Source organism: Nycticebus coucang, chromosome X (assembly GCF_027406575.1).
Source record: "Nycticebus coucang isolate mNycCou1 chromosome X, mNycCou1.pri, whole genome shotgun sequence".
NCBI lineage: Eukaryota > Metazoa > Chordata > Mammalia > Primates > Lorisidae > Nycticebus > Nycticebus coucang.
In genome coordinates, this window is record NC_069804.1 from 163,173,631 (window position 1) to 163,199,731 (window position 26,101).

Here is a 26,101-nt window from a genome sequence, read left to right on the forward strand (position 1 = left end):
GAAACCCCCAGTGTCTTGCCATGAATCACAGGGTTTCAGGCTTCTCTGTGTCTCTCCCACTTGTGCTCTTCTTACCCTCTCTGGTTCCTTCACCCGAGTGCTCTCTGACACCCTAACTCTTCCCTGCCCCAGGGCCATTGCACCAGCTGCTCCCTTTGCCCCGAATCCTTTTCCTGCTGCTGTTTGCACCTCTCAAATGCCACCCCCTGACTGGAACCTTCCCTGATCACCCTGTGACACCCCACCCTCTCCTCACACTCACGCCTGGGCACTTTTCCTCGACTAGTGTTCTCCAAAGCACTGATCACAGTCTGATATGCACGTGTGTGTGTGTGTTGTTTCCTCATTCACGTGTCAGCTGCCCAGGAGCAGAGATTCTGAGCGTCTCCTTCAAGCTCCACTTCCAGCTCCCAGAAAGCTGGTACAGAGCAGCAATTCACAGACAACTAATTGGGATATTGACTGAATGAAAAACAATAGAAACATATTACGTTGAAATATGGAGGAATTTAAAAAGAACCAACTAAATGTGCCGGAAGAAACTACCTTTTTTTGTTTTTTTGCAGTTTTTGGCCAGGGTCAGGTTTCAACCCCCCACTTCCAGTATATGGGCCGGCGCCCTACTCCTTTGAGCCACGAGAGAGCTGGTAGGTGAGACAACTTGCTTTTTTCCTGCAAGTTTTTCAGCACTATCTGATGTCATACATTTTGTGCCTGAAGTGCTTAGAATATGATATCAGAGCAAAAATCTAAACTTTTAAAAGTTGTTCCTAGAATTCAAAGGCATGTGACCTGAATCTTTAATTTCAGAAGCACCTGACCAGAAATTTGATGGACTTCAGACTATGTTTTACTCTACTTAGGAGTTGAGCTAGGCTGGGCGCAGTGGCTCAGGCCTGTAGTCCCAGGACTTTGGGAGGCTGAATGAAAAGGATCGCTTGAGGCCTAGAGTTGAAGGCTGCAGTCAGCTATGACTGTGCCACAGCACTCTAGCCTGGGTGACAAAGTGCGACCCTGTCTCTAAAAAAAAAAAAAATAATAATAATAAATAAAAATAAATGAAAATAAAAATACAGTACACCAAGAGCTGAATCATGAGAATTCCCAAGGAGAAGCATTCCTTGCCCTTCCTTCCTAGAGAGTCATCGTGGTCCCCACCTTGCTGTGCTGGGACATCATCCTCCTCCTTGATCCAGGTGATGCCCAGTTCCTCACCGTACTCATCCCCATACCACACGAGGAGCTCACTTCCTGGCTTGACGACCTGGCAGGTCCTATAAAAGATCTGCCTGTGGTACTGGTAGGCCACCAGGTTCTGTTCTTCCTCATCACGAGCGCAATTAACATATCTGTGTTGAGTAGCAGAGGAAAAGAAGACAGGCAGTGAGTTCCCAGCCCTTGTCAGGCCCGCATCTGGCTTGTCCCCTGGTGGTCAAGGCCTCTGTGCTCCAGAGCTGCACACTTCCCACTGCTCCCCAGAGTACCCTCTGCCCGCACCCGAGCCATTTCAGTGTTCTATGAATTCCTGCCCCTAGGTCCTGCTCAAAGGCCTCATCCTGCCTGGAATGCTCCCCCCGCCACCTCTTTAACCGTTTTTCAAAGCCCAGTTCCAGACTTACCTCCACCTTCATTGGCCATAAGACACGGTGTCCTCTAGCTTCTCCAAACCCTACGCTAATTGTGCCACAGCACCTGCTGCTTGCTCACGTGCTCTGCTTCTAGACGAGTCCACACCGTTCTATACTCAGCCCAAATCGGCTTAGTCATGGTGAGAGGCTACCCCCAGTCTGTCCACAGTTTACCCAGATTCCGATAGGAACGTAGAGGACTGTCGTAGCAGAGTAGTATTTGTTTATTTGTATTCTGTGTCCCCTCATAATGTGAGAGCCCCTCATGGAGAGGGGCTGGGCCTCGCAGCACAGACGCCCAGGACCGTCCTGCAGCTCACTGCCCGGGCTACTGCAGGGCCCGGTTTTAATTTCACTGAGGACAAGAAGATTTCCTGCCCTCGCAGATTAAAGGTCCTTTGTTTTACGCTGTCTTGGCACTGTGTGCGTCTTGGGAAATAGGAAAATTATGGTCAAATATTCCCATAATGAAATGTTTTGTGTCTGTCTGCAGTACATCCCCCACAACAACATGGGTTCTGTGATCTGTTCAAGTAATGAGCTTCGTTTTACAAACTGGGACACAATAAGTGCTAAATAAATGTGGATTAGATAAAATAAAATGTGAATTCAGTGTCCCCGGTGAATCTAGACTCTTCAAGGTTTATCCTGCTGCCTCAGTTTTGTGCATCCTAGCGATTTATATTTTGACAAAACTTGTAACATTTATATTTTTGTCTCTTTTTCTAAACGTGGGTGATGCGCAAGAACATCGTAAGGAGAAAAATGGAGGGAGAGGATACAAAAGCCACTGAAGGACGTGTGATGGAAAGGAAAGGAAACTGGGCTTGTGAGAGACAAACGCCCTCTCTGGAACCCAGAAAACTACTGTCCTTACCTCATCCAGTTGCTCTGAGATTCATCCTTTCCATCCACGTACTCAAAGCAATTTTTACCCGTCGCAATCTGAGTTTCAAAAGAAGTTAAAGGCTGTTTAGGGGGTAGCAGTCAGAAGGCTTATTTTGCATTGTTGTCATGAGTGCCCTGTGAGACTGTGTGGACTCAGCTGTTAGCCTTAGGTGTCAGCTCCAAGTCTGAGTCCCACCGTCCTGTTGGAGCACAGGCCCACGGGAGGATGCGCCTCTTTGTGCCCTGTGCCCCCGCATGCTCTCTGACCTTTACGTTAGAGTTCCCTGTCCATGCAGAGACCAGTGGGCACACAGAGCTCACCGTGTTATCTCTGTGCATGTCCTCCCAGGTAGAGGGTGACTTCCAACCAAAGGCACACAAGGGATGTGGGAAGCCAGAATAGGGGAAAGGGCAGGCACTTCTCACCTGCCAGGAGTATCCACTTCTGGCTGCCTCTTCATCTTCAGTGATCTGGCCCTCGTAAGGGCCAAAGTGCAGCCCCAGTGGCAGCTCAGATGCTTCGTTCCAGGCTCCAAATCCAGCCTGAGGGATACCCGAATCTTTAATGCTCAGCCCAGGGGGCAAAGTGAGGGTTGCACGTTCAGGATGCCCCTTGTCCACCGCAGTATCTTTTATAAATACAGGGGTTCCATGAATATCACAGCGGTCAATGAAAAAATGTTGACAATGCTCACAGTCTGGAGGAGAGAGCGGCAGCAATTAGGAGAGATACAGGGTGTGTTCTTGACATAAAGCTGTTTATAGGGAGCCCAGTGCTCACATCACTGAGTCTCAGTCCTGTACTCCAAGTCAGCAGAGTAAAGGAATGATTCGGGGGCCAAAGGATGAGATGAAATTATTGTACAAGAACATAACAGCCTTATGTGTGAGGAGGGCAAAGGGTCACTTACAGAGATAGTCGTCGTCCTGCGGCTCACTGATCTCCTTGTACGAATGACCCGTTCTTTCTCTCAAATTATACATCCTCACTTCAGTTTTGATCCTGAGATCTAAATTGGGGAAGAGTGAGTGAGTGAAGGTGGGAGTCTGGGGTGTTCATCCCTGTTTCATCAGAAAATGTGAACTCTCCTACCATTAAAATATCATTTATTCTTCTATAGACTTTGGTCCCACCCCCAGACCCCCAACTACTGGTTCAGGTTCAGAGCGTGGAAGACTCCACACCTACACTGACTAATTCACTTTCACTTTCTGGCTGTTCCCATTATCATATTCATCTCCGAAACTTCTTACTTATGACACAGTTCATTCATACATTCATTCACAAAAGATTTGTTGAGGGCGCACTACATGATAGGCATGGAGCAAAGGCCGAGCACTAAGAAGGCATGGTCTCCATTATCACAGATGGATTTCCCGGATACCTTGCATGTATCAATTCTTTTCTATTTAATGTCATGCTTTCACACAATCCATGAGGTGTGTATCCTTACCTTCTTTTTACAGATAAGCATTCAGGAGGTCTGAAAAGTTAGAACATTTTCCCAAGGCCCCAATGCTCCTATGTGGATTATAAACCAAGTGTGTGACTTCAACGTGAATGTTCTTACTTGCTATTCAGTACTGCACCCAACTTCTGGTCTCACAGCTTAGTCCAGCTTAAGCCCAGGCCTATCCAAAGTCAACCCCGTATATCTAGACCATACTCATCAACCTTCTAAAGCATCTAGACAGACTAAAGTTCCCCGGTCATTTTCACTTACCTGGTGTTTTCATACAGTGCTCTCCAGAGGCACTTGCTTCTCTAGGAGGGGACACAGGGTTCTGGTGCTGCTCTGCGCCACTGTCTGGCAAACTCACTGGTCCTGACAATTCCTTCAAAATAGACTCATGAATTAATGGTTCTGTGGGCATTCCCTTTCGTATGAGAGTCACATATTAAAAGACAACATTTTTTTTTTTTAGTTCTTTAGGACTTTCAGTGAGTTTTCACATGCATGACTTTAGATAATGCTTCAATAACCATTACAAATGGCCTGGTGTGGTGGCTCATGCCTGTAATCCTAGCACTCTGGGAGATCAAGGCAGGTAGATTGCCCAAGCTCAGGAGTTCCAGACCAGCCCGAGCAAGAGTGAGACTCTGTTTCTACATAAAATACAAAAACTAGCTGGGTGTAATTGTGGGTACCTGTAGCCCCAGGTACTCAGGAGGCTGAGGCAAGAGGACCACTGGAGCCCAGGAGTCTGAGTTTTCTGTGAGCGAAGACACCACAGTACTCCCCCCAGGGTGACTCTGTGAGACCTTGCCTCCAAAAGCCAAATAGGTAAGTAAATAAATGAACAAACAAACAAATAATAACACTTAGAAATGCCCAGGGTTCTAAATTCTAGAGGAAATAGGCAGGGTCTAAGTAGGCAGCGAGTCCAGGACTAGAGTCTGTGTCTTATGTGTCTGTCACTTCGACTTTCTCTCAAACTGTGCCATATAAGTGAAGGCAAAATAGGGAGGAATCTTGGGAAGTCTATCTGGAGAATTGACAGGTCCATGCAGGTAATGGATGATGGAGGAAAAAAAGGGTCTTTTATATGCTAGTGGCCATTTGATGGAAGGAGAAAGACACCATGCTAAAGAGACCAGGAAAGGAAGGGAGCAGTGCAGGACACTCTATGCATTCTCCTTCTCTTACCTGTGTTTCGGTCCCTGCAGAAGACTTTCTTGTCTATAGGGTTTGGAAGATACTCACCATTTGATGTTTATCGTCTTCCACTGTGAAGGCTATCCAAGGATGTTTAACTAAAAGGTGATGAGAAATCAGTGGTTTGGTTGGTAAATGTTTCCAGACTCTAGAGATTCTCATGAGAAACAGGGAACTAGAGAGTGATAATTCCACTTATTAACCAAGGGTGATTTGAAAATGTTTTCTGAAATCTCCTGAAAGCCTATGCTTCTCTTAGAAACATTGCTTATTTTCTTTCTTTCTTTTTTTTTAGAGACAGAGTCTCATTTTGTCGCCCTCAGTAGAGTGCTGTGGCGTCACAGCTCACAGCAACCTTCAACTCTTGGGCTTAGGTGATTCTCTAGCCTCAGCCTCCCGAGTATCTGGGACCACAGGCACCTGTCACAACACCAGCTATTTTTTGTTTCAGTCTGGCTGGGGCCAGGTTTGAACCCACTGCCCTTGGAATATGGGGCTGGCGCCCTACTCACTGAGCCACAGGTGCCACCCAACATTACTTATTTTCTTAAAATGTTTCTTTTAAAATAGGCAAAACTCCATCTCTGCTTCACTCTTTGTTCACAAGTTATCTATTGTTTTCATTAAAAAAAATAAATTGACTTGAGCAAGGTGTAGTGTCATGCACCTGAAATCCCAGCTACTCAGGAGGGTGAAGTGGGAGGATTGCTTGCATCCAGGAGTGTGAGAGTAGCTTGAGGAACATAACCAGACCCTGTCTTTATAAACATAAAATATATATATAATAAATTGACTGGCTTTTCATGAAAAATACACTAAACAAACCAGGAATAGAAGAAAATTACCAGTGAGGCGCAGTGGCTCATGCCAGCAATTCTAGCACTCTGGGAGGCTGAGGCAGGTTGGTTGCCAGAGCTTACAATTTCTAGACCAGTCTAAGCATGAGCGATATCCCATCACTACTAAAAGTAGAAAGAACTAGCTTGTCATTATGGTGGGTGCCTGTGGTCCCAGAGACTCAGGATGCTAAGGCAGGATGATCTCTTGAGACCAAGAATTTGAGGTTGCAGTGAGCTATGGTACCACAGCACTCTACCCAAGCTGACTGAGTGAGACTCTGCCTCAGAAAAAAAAAAAAAAAAAAAAAAAGAAGAAGGAAATGACCTCATCATAAAAAGGTCACATAGATAAAACCCACATCTAATATTATACTTAATTATGAAAATTTAAAAGCCCGGCTTGGTGCCTTTAGCTCAAGCGGCTAAGGTGCCAGCCATATACACCAGAGCTGGCAGGTTTGAATCCTGCCTGAGTCTGACAAACAACAATAACAATTACAACCAAAAAATAGCCGGGCATTGTGGTGGGCACCTGTGATCCTGGCTACTTGGGAGGCTGAGGCAAGAGAATCACTTAAGCCCAGGAGTTGGAGGTTGCTGTGAGCTGTGATGCCACAGTACTCTACTCAGGGCAATAGCTTAAGGCTCTGTCTCAAAAAAAAAAAAAAAGAAAAAGAAAAAAATAATTAAAAGTCTTTCCTCTAAGGTCAGAAACATGGTAAAGATTTCTTCTCTTGTTGCTTTTATTCAACATAATACTGGAAGTCCTTGCCAGAGGTATTAGAGGTATTAGGTGAAAAAAAAAAAAAAAAAAAGAAAGAAAGAAAGAAGGAGCATCCAAATTGGAAAGGAAGAAGGACATTTACCTGTTTGTAAATTACATAATCTTCCACATAGAAAACCAGAAAGTGCCCACCAAAAAACTCTTAGAATTAATAAATGAACTCAGTAGAGTTGTAGCATACATCAGTTGTGTTCTTATACACTAACAATGAACAATGCCAAAAGGAAATAAAAAAAAAAATCCCATGTACAATATTATGAAAAAGAACAAAATACTTTGGGATAAATATAACTGAGGAGGCAAAAGATCTGAACACTGAAAACTACCTAGCACTCATGAAATAAACTAAAGACACAAATAAATGGAATGCCATCTACTGAGGGCAACAAAGTGAGACTGTGTCTAAATAAATAAATAAATAAATAGTTAATCAAACAAACAAATAAAATGGGGCCTGCTCCTAAGTGCAGACTCACGGTTTTTGATGCTTTATTTTCTCACCTCTGGTGCTAATGATTTATGTGCTTGGGCTCCTGGTATACGTTTATGGAAGTTGGTCCTCTCAGATCCGAGTGGTCCACGTGGTGGTCCTGTTGACAAAAGCCCTTAATCAAGGTCATGCAGGGCTGTAGCTCCCAGGATCAATGTGGGAGCCCCAGCCTCACTGCAGCCTGGTCCCATCATTTGAGGCAGTGTGGGCCCTCTAGAGAAGGGCATATCCACCCTCCACTCCCCAGGCCATGAAGTCAGACCTCCTGCCGCAACAAGCATTGGTTCCCAGGCCAGGCGTGGGCACAGGCTGTCTGCCAGAGTTCGGGGAAGGAGCCTATTGCCTGGGCCCCGAGAGGCCACGGTGACCCTGGTATGGTGCCCACAGCACTGGAGAAAGCCCTCTTATGCAGTGATTGGAGTGGAAAGAAGAGACAGCCCACTGGACAGAGTCCTCTCATCCAAATTGCCCAGGGGACGTAGGGTCTAAAGCAGCTAGAATTACTGCGCTAGCATAATGAGGCAACATGTTCCTTTATTTATTTATTTATTTTTTAAGACAGAGTCTCAAGCAATTGCTCTGGGTGGAGTGCTGTGGTGTCACAGCTCACAGCAACCTCAAACTGCTGGGCTTTGGTGATGCTTGTGGCTCAGTGGGTAGGGCACCAACCCCATACACCAAGGGTGGCGAGTTCCAACCAGGCCCCAGCCAAACTGCAACAGCGAAAAAAAAAAATAGCCGGCATTGTGGTGGGTGCCTGTAGTTGGAGGTTGCTGTGACACCACGGCAATCTACCGAGGGTGATAAAGTGAGACTCTGTCTCTAAAAACAAAAAGAAAAACAAAAAAACTCCTGGGCTTAAGCGATTCTCTTATCTCAGCCTCCCAAGTAGCTGGGACTACAGGCGCCCGTTACAACGCCCCGCCATTTTTTTTTGCTGTTTCAGCTAGCCGCGGCTGGGTTCAAATCAGCCAGCCTCTGAGTATGTGGCTGGCATCCTACCCACTGAGATATGGGCACCGCCTGAGGCAACATGTTCTTAAACAACTGATCTGTGTCCTCATTCTCGCCCGCTCCCCCCCTCACGAGGGACCCCCACTCTCCCTGTCACGCAGCCACTAACGGCCGTCTCCCAGAGCCCCTCACTTCTAGCCCGTTAGTACTGGGCCTCTCTCCTCCACAACCCGGGTTCATGGGCTCTCGGAGTTTAGCCCCCCGGGCATAACAGGGGACAGGAAATCTGCTGCCTACACCTACCCCCCAACCTCCTACCTCTGGAGGGCCCAGGTGTAGCTGGGGCGTCAGCAGCCGTGGGGCCTAGTATCTCACGGCTGCTCCGACAGGAGGCGGGGTGATGTATGGCGGCTGGGTATAACGGCCAACGGTTTTAACCAAACAACCGGAAATCACCCTTCAGGGGTTATCTCACTAACCGTCAGAAGGGTCTCCTGGGCTTTGTCCAGGTGAATAATGAGGGTGCACAGACTGGAAGGAACTCAAGATCCTGGAAGGTTTTCTCAGATGGAATTCGAGTCTGAAGAGCGGTAAGGCGGGAAGCACACCCAGGCAGGAGTGTGTGTCTGCGTTGTGACGTAGTGACGTATATGGGGCGGGACCTGTGGGGGGCATGACGTCCTGGTGGGCAGGATATCATGGAGAGGTGGGGGGGCTGTGGGTGGCCCAGATGCCGTGTGGGGTGTGGAGAGAACATTCAGAGTCTGGGACTGGGACCTGGGGCAGCCCAGGACGTGTTGGTGTTGGGGGACATGATCTTCAGGTCCAGAGTAGACCACCCAGGATTTCTGGATGCATGTGCCCGTCTCCCTCTGGGACGCTAAGAGTCCCAAAGGATTTTGATAGAAAATCCTCTGCAGGGCACGGACAGTTTTCTGATTCTACCTGCCCTGATGTGCGTGTGACCTAACCTCAGTTTCTTCACCTGTGAAATGAGGGCAGAAACTCCCAAGGCTGTTGACATGGCTCTGTGGGCTAAGCAGAGGCTCTCTGAGCTGTAGTTCTCATGCTTTCCCTAACTGCCCCCTCCTTACCTTCCTCTACCCTCCCACAAACTGCAAGGAGTCCACGAGGTAGAAGGTGTTTACTCTGCAGAGCATGAGGAAAACAAATGGTAGAGCTGTTGTACACCACCCTGAATCCACTGTTGTGTTAAATTTACAGAGCAAATTTGGAGAACTACATTTGGGTGTAGATAATCTATGAACAAAATAAGGACATTCTCTATTTAACATGTGGAAAGCTCCATGCCATAATGTTAGTTTACCGGTTGTCTTGCTCTGGAATATGGAAACCTTCTTATTCTTGACAAGTTGTGTTTTTTTTTTTCCTTCCTTCCTTCCGTAGAGACAAAGTCTCACTTTATTGCCCTCAGTAGAGTGTGTGGTATCACAGCTCACAGCAACATCCAACTCCTAGGCTTAGGTGATTCTCTTGCCTCAGCCACCCAAGTAGGTGGGACTAAAGGCACCCGCCATAACACCTGGCTATTTTTCTTTTGTTGTTCTTGTTGCAGTTTGGCCTGGCCTGGGTTTGAACCTACCACCCTTGGTATATGGGGCCAGCACCCTACTCACTGAGGCACAGGTACCGCTCAAGTTGCATTTTCTAATCATTTGATAGTGAGCACAGTAAGGTTAAGGATCAGGTCTCTCCAGGGAAAGGGAAGGAGAGCCTCTCAGCAAAGGTGGAGAGTGTTCTGGTTACAAGCACTTTTGAGGTGGTTAGGAAACATCCATTCACAATTTAAATTCCCATAACGTTTGGCATGGCTTCCGTTAGCAGTAGATAATGCTCATGGCTGTTACAGAAATGCCCATGGTTTCCGGCAACCACAAAAAAGCAGACTGGCCCCCTTGGGAACCAATTAAATAAATGGTCACACACGTCCTTGTGTAACTCAGTCACACACAAGGGTGCTCTGCAGCCATTTAAAAAGAATGAGGTGACAGGGCATAAAACTGCATGTAATAAAGGGGAGGCCTTGTAAATTTATATATAGATGTGGCTGTATTACAAAGATAGCTCACTTAATCCACACAACAAACTCTTGATGTTAAATATTCTCATCACTATTTCACAGAGGAGGTGATAGCCCATCTTTGGATCTGAAAAAAAGTTATAATAAAATATAAAAACATTTCAAAACAATCAAGATGCAGTGTGGGGTGTGAGATATCTAGTTATGAAAAGATGTGCAGTGCACAATCTGAACAGCTGTACATAGTGTTTGCCGTGCCCTGTGACAGAGGGAGATGCAGGCTGGACACCCATCTGGGAGGTCATCTCAACAGTCCAGGAGGCCCCACACTCTTACCACCACCTACAGCTATGAGGAGGGCTGTGAGCAGGAGCTCTTCCTACCCGCTTTGTCCTCCCTGTGCAGACTGGTTCATGTGGAAATGACAGCATTTCTGAATCAATGTCTGGCCAGTTGTTTGGGTTTCACCATATCTGGTACCTGAATGGGATCAACTTTCAGTCTTAAGGCAAAGAAGAGCGTGATGCCCCCACATTCTCAGGAGACAGTGAGTGCCGACAAGTTTAGTTATGTTCTTCAAGACTTCCTCTTGCCAGTGCTTTGGGGCACACACAGAAGCCAAGAGTATGGCACCAGCTTTTTGTATTTATTTATTTATTTATTTTTGATACAGGGTCTCACTCTGTTACCCTGGGAAGAGGCATCATGGTACCTCACAGCAGCCTCAAACTCCTGGGCTGAAGTGATCCTCTTGCCTCAGCCTCCCGAGCAGCTGGGACTACAGGTACCAGCCAGATTTTCTATTTTTATTTTTTTATGCTGATGAAATGACATCTTATTGACAAAATGACAGTTTAATACCAAGCTTTTCTGAACCGTATATCTAATCTATTGCCTCAATTCTTTCAAACCTTTGAGATGTGACAAACCTTCCATATTCAAAACTCTAAATTTAGTCTTTTTAAAAAAACATATTATACTTATTTGGTACATTAAAAATATATAGGAAACATTGTCAAACATGAAATGTTAGTTAATTTTGTATAAAGTATATTTATATGTATATTCCAGTAATGAAATATTGGTCTGTCTTAGTATGTGGCTGGTGCCTTAGCCACTTCAGCCACAAGCGCTGAGCCTGTCTTAGCATATATTATCAGTAATAATTTTAATTCATCTCAAAAATATTTTTATTATTATTATTTTGCAGTTTTTGGCCAGGGCTGGGTTTGAACCCGCCACCTCCAGCATATGGGGCCGGTGCCCTACTCCTTTGAGTCACAGATGCCACCCATCTCACAAATATTTTTTTATAACTAATTGAGTCCAAAGTTTGTCCTTCAAGAAATATTAAGCAAAACTGAACTAAAAATCAACTTCTAAAACTTTAACTAAACAATGAACATGTCTATGAGTATTACTAACCTAGCTTAAAACAGGACAGAAAATCAGTTACATAAAACTAAGTTAATTTGTGGGTGGCACCTGTGGCTCAAAGGAGTAGGGCACCAGCCCCATATACCAGAGATGGTGGGTTCAAACCCAGCCCTGGCCAAACAGAAAAAAAACTAAGTTAATTTGTTATGGCTTTTTGTTTAAAACATTACTGATTCTCTGTATTCTGTTTTCCAGAAGTCAAGAAATCCATTTTCTGTGTCTTAAAACTATTTGTAACTTTCAGCAATGTATGTTATAAACAAAATTTGTAACATTTTTCTCTCTCCTTAATTTCTCCAGAATTTGAAAACCACTTGTAAGTATTCTTAATTTCTAACAATACAATTATTTGCATAAGTCCAATAAGAATCTGTTTTGTTCTATAGAGCATAATAAAGACACTGGTTATTTTACCAAGGCTTTGGCTGAAATAGCATTTCCAGAAGTGTCAGACTGTGTTAAGGAATCAAGGTTGACTTTATAAAAAAGCCTTTTGGAGAAACTGACCAGATACCCAACAATAACGTTTCCTGATCTGTGTTAAGTAATGAAGGTCACTTTACAACAGGTCCGGGAATCAAAATGTACTTAGGAACCTCAAGAAAAGAGGAATTTACCAAATGCATATAGGTATCTAATGGCACAGATGAAACTTGGACTCGTGAAAGGTTTCCAAATGTATCCTGAGATTCCTTAGAAAAGGTTCCAGAAAATTTCAAAAGAAAGAAAGAAAGTCTAGATAGCTAATAATTATTCTTGCTGCACTTTACGCAAATAATCAGACCCAGTGTACTGAAGGTATAGTTTACTTTGACAACTAAGTTAATTCTGTTGTAACTTGTCTTTAGTAAAAAGAGAAATTAGAGAGAAAAAGAAAAGTGGTTCAAGGAGAAAAGGAGGCCGTGGCCCACCTGTATTAAATACCGGCTTTGTCTGTAATGTCAGCTCATAAAATGAAACATAACTGTTTTACTAAACTGATCTGTTAAATAAAACTGACCAAAGAGTATAGAATGATATACAGTAGTCATATTTCCTCTAAAACCTTGAAACTCAACAAGGATTAACTATTGGCCACACTAAAAAATTTGTACAATATTAAACATTATCTGCTATGTCTGTATAAATACCTCAAGAAAAATTAAAACTTGAATAAGAATTTCCCTGTAAATAATATAACTATAACCTGAACTCATAAGTGGCCCCACACCCAACTAGTATTTAAGACTATTCACTTGAATTATCCAGAACTTTGAATCAGTTCTGTAGGGACTCTTAAAATTATGTATTATCTTAAAAACTGTGCTAAATTTATAAATAGGAATACTAATATTCTTATTGTATAAACCTTAACCTCGAAATCCAGAACTTGTAAATGTTTGTAAGTAATTGCTAAATAGTTTCATTCTCTTACACTAAACCCAACCTTACCTTTATCTCTGTCAGTGATAATTAATCATGTTCTATTTAATACAGTGAAGGAATTAAGAAAATTTCACCCCAAAATATGATTCCTTGGTATAAAGATTATTTTGAATTAAAAGCTATTCACAATCAGGAAACTCTGAACAAAGACTTTCTCTATCTACCTAAAATCTTAAAGGGCTGCTAAACTCCTTATTACATGCTAATAGACCTGGCCCTAAGGTCATTTGAAGCACAATACCTATCTCTCAGGTTAATTGACTAATCAGTGTTTCCCCCCATGTACCCATCCCCACTTAGCAACCACTTGCTGCAGGTATGTTTTCCAGTTTCTCTCCCCCCTCGCTTCTAAAAGGCATTTTTAAAAGCCGCTGACTGTCACTGAAACTTCGGGAAATCATTCTTGTGGTTCCATAAGAATGCGCATGGTGTTTGGAAATAAACCTTTCTCTTATTAATCTACTATAACTGTGAGTAAATCTTTTCAGCAAACCAACCTAAAAGAAAAGAACAAGTTTCCCTGAGACTCCCCTTCAACATCGAAGATGAAAGAAACCCTCACCTAAATTCCTCATAGAAGCAAAAGTAACTTTTTATTTTATTATTGGGGATTCATTGAGAGCACAAGAAACCAGGTTACACTGATTGCATTTGTTAGGTAAAGTCCCTCTTACGATTGTGTCTTGCAGCAAAAGTAACTTTTAAAACGGTCAACATGCCCTGCTCCAGCCACAACATACTGGAAGCTGGCTGGTCCACGCATGGCTAAAGCCTGAGAAAACTCATGAGGAACTTGTCTTAATTAAACTTTAAACTTGGAGAAAAGAAGAGAAAAAAACATAGTCTATGTACCCATGAACGCTTATATTACAAGACCCCCTTTAAAACTTGATTTACCTGTACCAATAACCTGACCCAGGGTACCTCTACTAGCTTATTTTCAAATGGGCCTTCAATCCTATGTGTATTAGTTCACATTACCTAAACTTCAGTCCCAATCCCAAGAGAATAAAAAAGACCCCCATACTCATCCCCCTCCTAATTTCAGCAGACATGGCTAGGTCTGCAGCATTAGGAGCCAGTTCAGTAGTCATGCAGAACACCAACTTTAAATACTTCAGCCAAATACCCAAGATTTAGGACTTCTAGAAAGCTCTGTCTCCCAGCTTGAAACACAAGTTGACTCTATGACTGAGGTGATCCTGCAGAACTGAAGGGGTCTAAATCTCCTCTTTATGAAAGAGGGAGGACTATGTGTAGCTTTAAGCAAAAATTGCTGTTTCTATGCAAACCAGTTCAGAGTTATTAGTAAAACTCTATCCCTAGTAAAATGTGTTGAACGGTCTATGAAACCAATGTATGGTGCCCCATGATCACATTAATGTACACAGCTATGATTTAATAAAAAAAATAATAAAATATTGCTAAGGGAAAAAAAGACAAATATTATCACCAGGAAGAAAACAATAACTGGTATCAAACCTTATTCTCCTGGTCACTGTGGCTCACAACCCTATTACAACTACAGCTGGACCACTCATCCTCATACTCCTCTCCTCCTCCTGGCAGTAGCCCCCTGCATTTTAAAACAACTTACTGCTTATGTTAGAAAGTGAATAAGTGCTGTCAAACTTACAATAATTAAAAATCAATATAACCCTGTACCCGACCTTATACCCACCACTGAGTCAATGATTTGACCCAGCCTCCCAAAAAGAAAGTGGGGATTTGTTAGGCCCAGTGGGCGTAGGCTAAAGCAGAAAAGTGTCAGGCCTAGGCTATAATGGAAAAATACCAGTTAACTCCTGGCAAATTTCCAGACTACAAGCTTTCCAAAAAATGAAATAAAATAAGTCTAGTTCACTCCCAAGATAAATAAGAAAGTACTAATTGATTTCTTGCTTCTAGTTTATTCCCAGTTTCTTGTTTAGCTAACTCCCTGGGAAACAAACTAGGAAGTACCAACTGTCCCTGGACTGACCTTTTTTTCCACCAATACCTGGTGGAAAAAAGTATTTAAATTAAGATGTATAGGGGGAAATATTAAAACAAAGATGTATGATGTCTAGCTAGGTAAACGCAAAATTCTGCTTCTGTACAATGCTTGCTTGCCACCCCACCTGAATGCACCTGGACAGCCTGCATGCCAACCAGGATGCAGACCAAGCCTTAAAAACCTGGCCCCTTAAGCACTCAGGGTGCTCTCAGAAAGCCCATGTTGAGACACTGAGGCAGTCGCCAGCCAGCTCTTCAGTAAAGGGACTCTGCTATGAATTAGGATTGTTTGGCAGTGTGGTCTTGGTGGAACTCCTGGGCACAACACCTGAGACCACTAACAAGCAAACAGATTAAATAAATGAACTCAGTTACACATGACGGTGCTCTGCAGCCATTTAAAAAGAATGAGATGACAAGGCACAAAACTGCATGTAATAAGGAGTAGGCCTTATAAATTTATATATAGATGTGGCTGTATTACAAAGATAGCTCACTTAATCCACACAACAAACTCTTGATGTTAAATATTCTCATCACTATCTCACAGAGGAGGTGATAGCCCATCTTTGGATCTGAAAAAAGTTATAATAAAATATAAAAACATTTCAAAACAATCAAGATGCAGTGTGGGGTGTGAGATATCTAGTTATGAAAAGATGTGCAGTGCACAATCTGAACAGCTGTACATAGTGTTTGCTGTGCCCTGTGACAGAGGGAGATGCAGGCTGGATACCCATCTGGGAGGTCATCTCAACAGTCCAGGAGGCCCCACACTCTTACCACCACCTACAGCTATGAGGAGGGCTGTGAGCAGGAGCTCTTCCTACCCGCTTTATCCTCCCTGTGCAGACTGGTTCATGTGGAAATGACAGCATTTCTGAATCAATGTCTGGCCAGTTGACTGGGTTTCACCATATCTGGTACCTGAATGGGATCAACTTTCAGTCTTAAGGCAAAGAAGAGCGTGGTGCCCCCACATTCTCAGGAGACAGTGAGTGCCGACAAGTTTAGTTATGTTCTTCAAGACTTCCTCTTGCCAGTGCTTTGGGGCACACACAGAAGCCAAGAGTATGGCACCAGCTTTTTGTATTTATTTATTTATTTATTTTTGATACAGGGTCTCACTCTGTTACCCTGGGAAGAGGCATCATGGTACCTCACAGCAGCCTCAAACTCCTGGGCTGAAGTGATCCTCTTGCCTCAGCCTCCCGAGCAGCTGGGACTACAGGTACCAGCCAGATTTTCTATTTTTATTTTTTTATGCTGATGAAATGACATCTTATTGACAAAATGACAGTTTAATACCGAGCTTTTCTGAAGCTGTATATCTAATCTATTGACTCAATTCTTTGTGTGTGTGTTCTACTATGAGGTTTTTTTTTTTGCAGTTTTGGCCGGGCTGGGTTTGAACCCTCCACCTCCAGCATATGGGACCAGTGCCCTACTCCTTTGAGCCACAGGCTCCTCCCCTACTTTGAGCTTTAATGATGTCTGTAAGTAGGCAGGCAAAATAGTGACGGGGGTAATCTGATCTCATGCTTCAGATGGTCAGCAGATAACTCAAGATGATGGGAGGGATTTCTTTTGCTACCTGGGTATTAGTCTACTGAAATATTATAGATTTCATTTACAGTCTTTTAAAGTAATAGACCCTAGGGAAAGGACTTCTACATTAACTAAACTGGTAATATGATTAAGTGCATGGTAAAAGCCCATTTGCCCCTAGAAGCAAGGTATTGAAATTATTATGCATCATAAATTGTGTAATGATGGAATAATATGAAGTATTTTCAATACATGAAATATGGGGTTGGAACTTATAAGGATGCTCCAATTTCTCAGGAAAAATCAAATTTTGGAATTATGTTACTGCCATTCCAAATCCAATAAACCACATATCTTTGATCATATTCTCCAGAAGGGGATCCTGAGATTTGGATTCATGTACAAATAACGTATTCAGGAAGTACTCCCAGGAGAAACCAATAGGGAGACATGGAAAGGAAAGGAATAAGTAGGGATGTGCTTTCAAGCAAACTCCTGAGCTCAGCCTGGCCTTGTGGAAAATTCTGGAACATAAATTATACCTCTGCACTTCAAAGGTAAGGACGTAGGATTTCACACTCTTTTCTCACCCCCGGATTAAAGTTAAATATGCAGATATCAATTGCATACCATTAATAATTAGAGAATTAAAGTTAACATGACAACACAAAATTTGAAATACATAGAAATAATTCTTCAGAAATATATAGTATTTCTACATGGAAAACTTCTAATTATTATTGAAAATATAAAAAGACACGTCTGTATATATTGCAAAATTGGTATTAATGGTGTTTTTTTTTTATTAGGTATTGTTATAACTCGGGTTATTGTCTTTCTCGGGTTATCACTATACCATATAGTAAATTCGGTTTGGGGATTCAGAAGGATTGTAGCAAACAGGAGGCCCACTGTGGGGACACATATCTGATATTGGATGTTATTATATATGCAAGTTCCTTTAGGCTTTTCTGTACATTCATAATAAGAGTAAATCAAAAACACAATTTTGACAGTTTGTCTAGCTTCAGTTACCTTTTGGATACATTTTTCACAACTTTCATCATGTCTTACACCTGAGATTAAAGAAGGAAGGTGAAAAAGTCCAAAGAAAAGAGTTAGTAATCAGTCCCACGTTGCAGCTGCTCATCCTCAAGCTTCTGCCGTGCGTAGACCAGTCAGCTCCTAGTATGTGACTGGGGCAGAGATGCCGTCTGTTTTTTCAGGGTAAGACAGTGGGAATGCTCTGGGTATCATTGGACTGTCCACTCCCCATTGCTGGCTGGTTTCACATGTGAGTGCTATATCTGGGTAAGAATGCCATTCATCTTCACTGCTATTGGTATGGACAGGAAGATTTTCTATTTTTCATAGACATGGAGTCTTGCTCTTGCTCAGGCTGGTCTTGAACTCCTGAGATCAAGCTATCCACCTCCTCAGATTCTCAAGGTGCTAGGATAATAGGTGTGTGCCACTGCACCCAGCTATGGCACCAGCATTTGAGAAAAGACTGCCCAGTGAGAAGACAAGAGGTAGTCTGTCGGGAGTCCTTGCTGAGGACACAGCTGGAGACACATGATAGTGCAAAGCCTCTGTTTCCCTCCTTTGGGGTCTGGGCAACTTTCTGGGCTCAGAGATAAAGGAAAAGGATTTAGGAATGTTGGCTTGGCAGGGTATGATTGAACCACTTCAAATCTGGCCATTTAGGGTAAGGTATGTTGAGGCAGGTGTTTGTCCCAGATCTTCCAGCGCAATGGATACTGGAAAGGTGCCCTTGTTCAGGGTCTGGTCACGTCCCAGTCTTGATTCTGAGTGTTGTTAGAGATCCAAGCATTTTCTGTTGTACATGCCAAATGACATGACTTCAAGTTGTGGCCCTGTGGTGCCTATAAGTTGACTTGACATCTCGTTATCATCAGAATAGGTCTGGTTTGGGTTATTTCCACAGTGACAGCTGCTTTTCTCCATGAACCTTTCTTCTCACCCACTTTTCCCTTTTTCTTGTTGATACTTTCATCTAAGGTTTGTCAATGGAGAGGGCACTCCTCCACTGTCCCACCTGGAGTTGATTTTTCTAGGCCCCTGGACCCAACCTGGAGAGACCATGGCAACTTCTTGTCTCCAGAGCGTGTAGGGTCCCTGGGGGCCTGAGTCCAGCATGTGACCTGCCTCTTGAGGCTCTCACCTCTCTGACTCCTCACCAGCAATTCCTGGGCCCCCTTCCCACAAATTCTTTTCCCAATGTTTGTTTTGGAGGAACCCCAATGAAGACATCTGTGCACAGCTCAGGTCTCTGAAAACGTCCCTCATTAGTACGTTTCTGGGTGACACACTGTTAATCAGTAGCACTTCCTCTGGGGGTTCAGGACAACATTGTGGCCGTGTTTTGACTTTTCCTTGGTCATGTGGTGACAAGAATCAGGGCCAGCACCACCATCTCAGTAGAAAGCTTGAAACTGAGAAACTGCCAGATCAGGCATGGTGCCAGGCACAGTGGCTCACAACTGGAGCCCCAGCATGTTGAGAGGCTGAGGATCAACTGAGCCCACGGGGTTGTGGCTACAGTGAGCTATGATTGTGCCACTGCACTCCAGCCTGGGTTACAGGGCAAGACCCTGTCAAAGGAACCTCAAACCAACAAACCCAGGGACTGTGAATGCATAGGGAGCATGCTTCCCACCCCTCTTCTCATCCATGGCAGACAGTACCCAGGGATTGCAGCCATCACAGCTGCAAGCAGAAGGCTGAGCCACCCAGCCGAGGCAGCATGCTCCCCACTTCCTCAGAGCTCTCACCCACCAAGTCCGTTTTCAGAAGGCCCTTGTTCATCTTGTTCGGTTTACTAGAACCAAGTGGCTGAAGTTTCTGTCTGTTTGCTTCCCTGAGAGATCCCAAAATATCTGTTGTCTGGGTGATTAAGAGGCAATTGGTGCAGGCTGGTGGAGCAGTAGTTTCATGTATGGGTAAGGACAGAAAAGAAAGGGAAAGAGAGAAAGAGAAAGAGAAAGTTTGACAGCAGGAGGGAGGCAAGAAACACATCACATGTGAATGTCCTTTTCCTATGAAACACCCTGTAGTTTCCGGTTTTTATTTATTTATTTATTTTTTAATTTAAGAGATAAGATCTTGCTCTGTTGCCCAAGGGGCAGAGCAGTGGCACTATCACAGCTAACTGTAGCCTCAAAGTCCAGGCCTCAAATGATTTTCCCACTTCAGCCTCCTGAGTAGCTGGGATCACATAGGTGTGAGCCACAACACCCAGCTTCCGTTTAATTTTCAACCTCAGAGAATTAGGGCCTCAAAAACCATCCCCCAAATGTCATGAGTAGATGCATGGGTTTGTTGGATGTGTTGTCCATGATGAGGCTCCGAAGAAGCTACCACAGCAGTCAGAGTATGACCATGGGTACCCTGCTCACAAGGGTCAGCTTCCCATAAAAGCTGTCTGGAACTGGGGTTGGGCACTACCTCAAGAATAGCCTTAGATCCTTGTTTTGAAGGAAATTGAATTGCAAGAAAGGGAAGTTGAGGATGTGAAGGGAGAAGGTGGAAAGATAGCAGCTACAGGGTGGGGTGGGGTGTGGGAGGATCAGGAGCCAGTGGGTACAGAGGGCCTGGCAGGCAGGGCTATGGAGCTCAGGAGAACGTGCAGACCTGCACCTCTGGGTCTTCCTGGGCCCAGAAGGACCTGCTAGACTCACGGCACCACTGGCCATATACCAGCACCTGTGGGCCTTGGCCCTCCCATCTGCAATCAATGGGAGCAAGCCTGAGGGGGTGTGCTGCTTGAGACCTGCAAAGACTTCTGTGGTCCTTCTGATCTCAACGTGCTCCCGGCCCACACTGCTGTTTCATCATGAGCTTTCCTCTGGTATTTACTGAATCTTCAGGTTTTCCCTGCTTTTCCATTAAAACTCCCCATGGTTCTAATTATCCTGGTTGGCTCTTTCCACCACAGACACCCCCAAAGACCCCAGGGTGAATTGGGGCTTGTCATTCCAATGTGGCACTATGATCACAATCTCCACAGCCTTCCTGTTTAAAGAGAACACAGACAAAAGCTGCCAAAGCCATGTGGTGGCAACGGGGCTGGAGGGGGTCTGGCGTGGAGGGGTCTGGCTTTGGAGGGTCATGAACACTGACATTGCTGACTCCCTGGTGCCACAGATAGCATAGAGCACACGCAAGGCGGTGGCCATTTGTCACACACTGGCTGTTGTGCTGTTGGGTGTCTGTGTTAGAGAAGACGTAGCCCCATCCAAGTCCACTGTCCTGCAGGGCTGCAGGCTGACTCTCTGTCCTATCCTACTCTCATCGCCTTCTCCCCTCCCCCAAACCTTTATGTTTGCTGCAGGTGTCCTGCCCGGGTGGAATTTCTCCCCAAGTAGAATGCAACTCCTTCAGATTGGGGCTATTTCTTTTTTCTTTTTTTCTTTTATGAGACAGATTCTCACTGTGTTGCCCAGGCTGTAGTGTAGTGTAGCCTTTAACTCCTGGGCTCAAGCAATCCTCTGCCTCAGCCTCCCATGTAGCTGGGATTGCAGGGGACAGGCCACCATGATGCCTGGCTAGGTAAACACACACACACACAAACATATACAGAGAGACATCCTTTTTTTGTGACAGAATCTCAAGCTGTCACCCTGGGTAGAGTGCTGTGGCCTCATAGCTCACAGCAACCTCAAACTCTCAGGCTTAAGTGATTCTCTTGCCTTAGCCTCCCAAGTAGCTGGGACTACAGGCACCCGCCATGACAACTGGCTATTTTTTAGAGATGGCGTCTTGCTCTAGCTCAGGCTGGTCTCGAACTCCTCAGCTCAGGCAATCCACCTGCCTCAGCCTCCCAGAGTGCTAGGATTATAGGCGTGAGCCACTGCGGTAATACATGCTTCAAAAACAGAGAACACCCACATCATGTGCCTTCTCTACATGTCAGCCAGGCCATGACCCTCCAGGCAGTTTGGCTCCTTACATAGATGGAGTTGCAGTGACTTTTCCTGCATAGACTACAAACATCTTCACAGTCATTTCAGACCTTCCTTGACACCCCCACCCCCGCCCCACCACAGGGCTTCCATTTCATTCTACTGAGAAATGACACGCTTGATGACTTAGGCGGGATCATCCCTAATGACTTTTCCTATGAGAGGCAAGGGGTCTGTTAAGTTAGGAGCCAGCAGCCTGGAGACGCATGAATGTGGAAGGCAGCGTGGGATTGTGCCTAAAGAGAGTTTGTGCAAATGAGTCTGAATGTGAGTCTCCCTGTTCAAAAAGACATATTTGACTGAGGACTCTTACGTGCTGGACTCTCCACCAGCAAGTGGGATTCAGGTTGGACAATACAGAGTCATCCAGGTGCCACTGACCAAAGGGCTCTGGGTCTTGCTGCCCCAACCATGTCATAGATTGCCACAAATCACAAAATAAAAAGATGTCCTTCCTCAGCCCACAAGGCAAGTGTTCACGCTTGACTTAATGTCATTCCATCTTATAAGGCCCTTTTCAAACACAGTAGGAAGTCCTCTTTAACACTAATCCTTAATCAGACTTCTTACCTCTCGGATCTCCACCTTCATCTCTCTCACCTGGAGACTGAGAAGCCTCTGAGGGGATCACTCACTGCAGTCTATTGTCCAAAAATTAACCACAGCATCGTCTCCGAGTGGAGAACCAAGCAGGGAACTGAAAGCTCCACCGCCATTCCCGTCCCACTCTGGAAACCCCCAGTGTCTTGCCATGAATCACAGGCCCTGGGTTTCCAGGCTTCTCTGTGTCTCTCCCACTTGTGCTCTTACCCTCTCTGGTTCCTTCACCCAAGTGCTCTCTGACACCCTAACTCTTCCCTGCCCCAGGGCCATTGCACCAGCTGCTCCCTTTGCCCCGAATCCTTTTCCTGCTGCTGTTTGCACCTCTCAAATGCCACCCCCTGACTGGAACCTTCCCTGACCACCCAGCGACACCACACCCTCTCCTTGCACTCACGCCTGGGCACTTTTCCTCGACTAGTGTTCTCCAAAGCACTGATCACAGTCTGATATGCACATGTGTGTGTGTGTGTGTGTGTGTGTGTATGTATGTGTGTTGTTTCCTCATTCACGTGTCAGCTGCCCAGGAGCAGAGATTCTGAGCGTCTCCTTCAAGCTCCACTTCCAGCTCCCAGAAAGCTGGTACAGAGCAGCAATTCACAGACAACTAATTGGGATACTAAGTGAATGAACAACAATAGAAACATGTTATGTTGAAATATGGAGGAATTTAAAAAGAACCAACTAAATGGGCCAGAAGAAACTACCTTTTTGAGAGAGCTGGTAGGTGAGACAACTTGCTTTTTTCCTGCAAGTTTTTCAGCACTATCTGATGTTATAAATTTTGCACCTGAAGTGCTTAGAATATGATATCAGAGCAAAAAATCTAAACTTTTAAAAGTTGCTCCTAGAATTCAAAGGCACGTGACCTGAATCTTTAATTTCAGAAGCACCTGACCAGAAATTTGACGGACTTCAGACTATGTTTTACTCTACTTAGGAGTTGAGCTAGGCTGGGCGTAGTGGCTCAGGCCTATAGTCCCAGGACTTTGGGAGGCTGAATGAAAAGGATCGCTTGAGGCCTAGAGTTGAAGGCTGCAGTCAGCTATGACTGTGCCACAGCACTCTAGCCTGGGTGACAAAGTGAGACTCTGTCTCTAAAATAAAAATAAGAAATAAAAGTAAATGAAAATAAAAATACAGTACACCAAGAGCTGAACCATGAGAATTCCCAAGGAGAAGCATTCCTTCCATTTCCTTCCTAGGGAGTCATCGTGGTCCCCACGTTGCCCTGCTGTGAGTTCTTTCTTCCGCTTGCTGGATGAAAACACGTGATGCCCAGTTCCTTGCTGTACTTGTCCCCATACTACACCAGGAGTTCACTGCCTGGCTTGATGACCTGGCAGGTCCTGTAGAAGATCTGCCTGTGGTACTGGTAGGCCACCAGGTTCTGTTCTTCCTCATCACGAGCGCAATTAACATATCTGTGTTGAGTAGCAGAGGAAAAGAAGACAGGCAGTGAGTTCCCAGCCCTTGTCAGGCCCGCATCTGGCTTGTCCCCTGGTGGTCAAGGCCTCTGTGCTCCAGAGCTGCACACTTCCCACTGCTCCCCAGAGTACCCTCTGCCCGCACCCGAGCCATTTCAGTGTTCTATGAATTCCTGCCCCTAGGTCCTGCTCAAAGGCCTCATCCTGCCTGGAATGCTCCCCCCGCCACCTCTTTAACCGTTTTTCAAAGCCCAGTTCCAGACTTACCTCCACCTTCATTGGCCATAAGACACGGTGTCCTCTAGCTTCTCCAAACCCTACGCTAATTGTGCCACAGCACCTGCTGCTTGCTCACGTGCTCTGCTTCTAGACGAGTCCACACCGTTCTATACTCAGCCCAAATCGGCTTAGTCATGGTGAGAGGCTACCCCCAGTCTGTCCACAGTTTACCCAGATTCCGATAGGAACGTAGAGGACTGTCGTAGCAGAATAGTATTTGTTTATTTGTATTCTGTGTCCCCTCATAATGTGAGAGCCCCTCATGGAGAGGGGCTGGGCCTCGCAGCACAGATGCCCAGGACTGTCCTGCAGCTCAGTGCCCGGGCTACTGCAGGGCCCGGTTTTAATTTCACTGAGGACAAGAAGATTTCCTGCCCTCGCAGATTAAAGGTCCTTTGTTTTACGCTGTCTTGGCACTGTGTGCGTCTTGGGAAATAGGAAAATTATGGTCAAATATTCCCATAATGAAATGTTTTGTGTCTGTCTGCAGTACATCCCCCACAACAACATGGGTTCTATGATCTGTTCAAGTAATGAGCTTCGTTTTACAAACTGGGACACAATAAGTGCTAAATAAATGTGGATTAGATAAAATAAAATGTGAATTCAGTGTCCCCGGTGAATCTAGGCTCTTCAAAGTTTATCCTGCTGCCTCAGTTTTGTGCATCCTAGCGATTTATATTTTGACAAAACTTGTAACATTTATATTTTTGTCTCTTTTTCTAAACGTGGGTGATGCGCAAGAACATCGTAAGGAGAAAAATGGAGGGAGAGGATACAAAAGCCACTGAAGGACGTGTGATGGAAAGGAAAGGAAACTGGGCTTGTGAGAGACAAACGCCCTCTCTGGAACCCAGAAAACTACTGTCCTTACCTCATCCAGTTGCTCTGAGATTGATTCCATTTCCTTCCTACGGAGTCATCGTCGTACCCACCTTGCCCTGCTGTGAGTTCTTTCTTCCACTTGACTGATCCTTCCCATCCACATACTCATAGCAGTTTCTTCCCTTAGTGATCTGAGTTTCAATAAAACAAGTTAAAGGCTGTTTAGAGGGTAGTAATCAGATGACTTAGTTTTCTCTCCTGTCATCAGTGCCTGTGAGACTGTGTGGACTCAGCTGTTAGCCTTAGGTGTCAGCTCCAAGTCTGAGTCCCACTGTCCTGTTGGAGCACAGGCCCACGGGAGGATGCGCCTCTTTGTGCCCTGTGCCCCCGCATGCTCTCTGACCTTTACGTTGGAGTTCCCTGTCCATGCAGAGACCAGTGGGCACACAGAGCTCACCGTGTTATCTCTGTGCGTGTCCTCCCAGGTAGAGGGTGACTTCCAACCAAAGGCACACAAGGGATGTGGGAAGCCAGAATAGGGGAAAGGGCAGGCACTTCTCACCTGCCAGGCGTATCCACTTCTGGGTGCCCCTTCATCTTCAGCGATATGGCCCTCGTAAGGGCCAAAGTGCAGCCCCAGTGGCAGCTCAGATGCCTCCTTCCATACTTAATGCCCAACCTGAGGGATGCCCGATTGTCTAATACTCAGCCCCGGGGGCAGGGTCAGGGTTGCACAGTTGGGATGTCCCTTGTCCACTGCAGTGTAGGGGTCCCATGAACAGCACAGTGGTCAATGAAGAAGTTCCGACACTTCTCACAATCTGGAGGGGAGAGCGGCAGCAATTAGGAGAGATACAGGGTGTGTTCTTGATATAAAGTGGTTTAGAGGGAGCCCAGTGCTCACATTATTTAGTCAGCAGAGTAAAGGAAAGATTTGGGGGCCAAAGGATGAGATGCAATTATTGTACAACAACATAACAGCCTTATGTGTAATGAGGGCAAAGGGTCACTCACAGAGATAGTCATCATCCTGAGGCTCGCTGACCTCTTTGTATGAATGGCCCGTTCTTTCTCGCAGGTTATACACCTTCACTTCAGTCTCCTTTCTCCTGAGATCTAAATTGGGGAAGAAAAAGTGAGTGAAGGTGGGAGTCTGGGGTGTTCATCCCTGTTTCATCAGAAAATGTGAACTCTCCTACCATTAAAATATCATTTATTCTTCTATAGACTTTGGTCCCACCCCCAGACCCCCAACTACTAGTTCAGGTTCAGAGAGAGGAAGACTCCACACCCACACTG

The 26,101-nt window shown here is 45.0% G+C and overlaps 1 pseudogene; it reads right to left on the bottom strand.

Moving 5' to 3' along the window:
• Window positions 1-347: 347 nt before the first annotated feature.
• Window positions 348-26,101, bottom strand: part of LOC128577064 (histone-lysine N-methyltransferase PRDM7-like) — an 85,097-nt pseudogene continuing 59,343 nt past the window's right edge.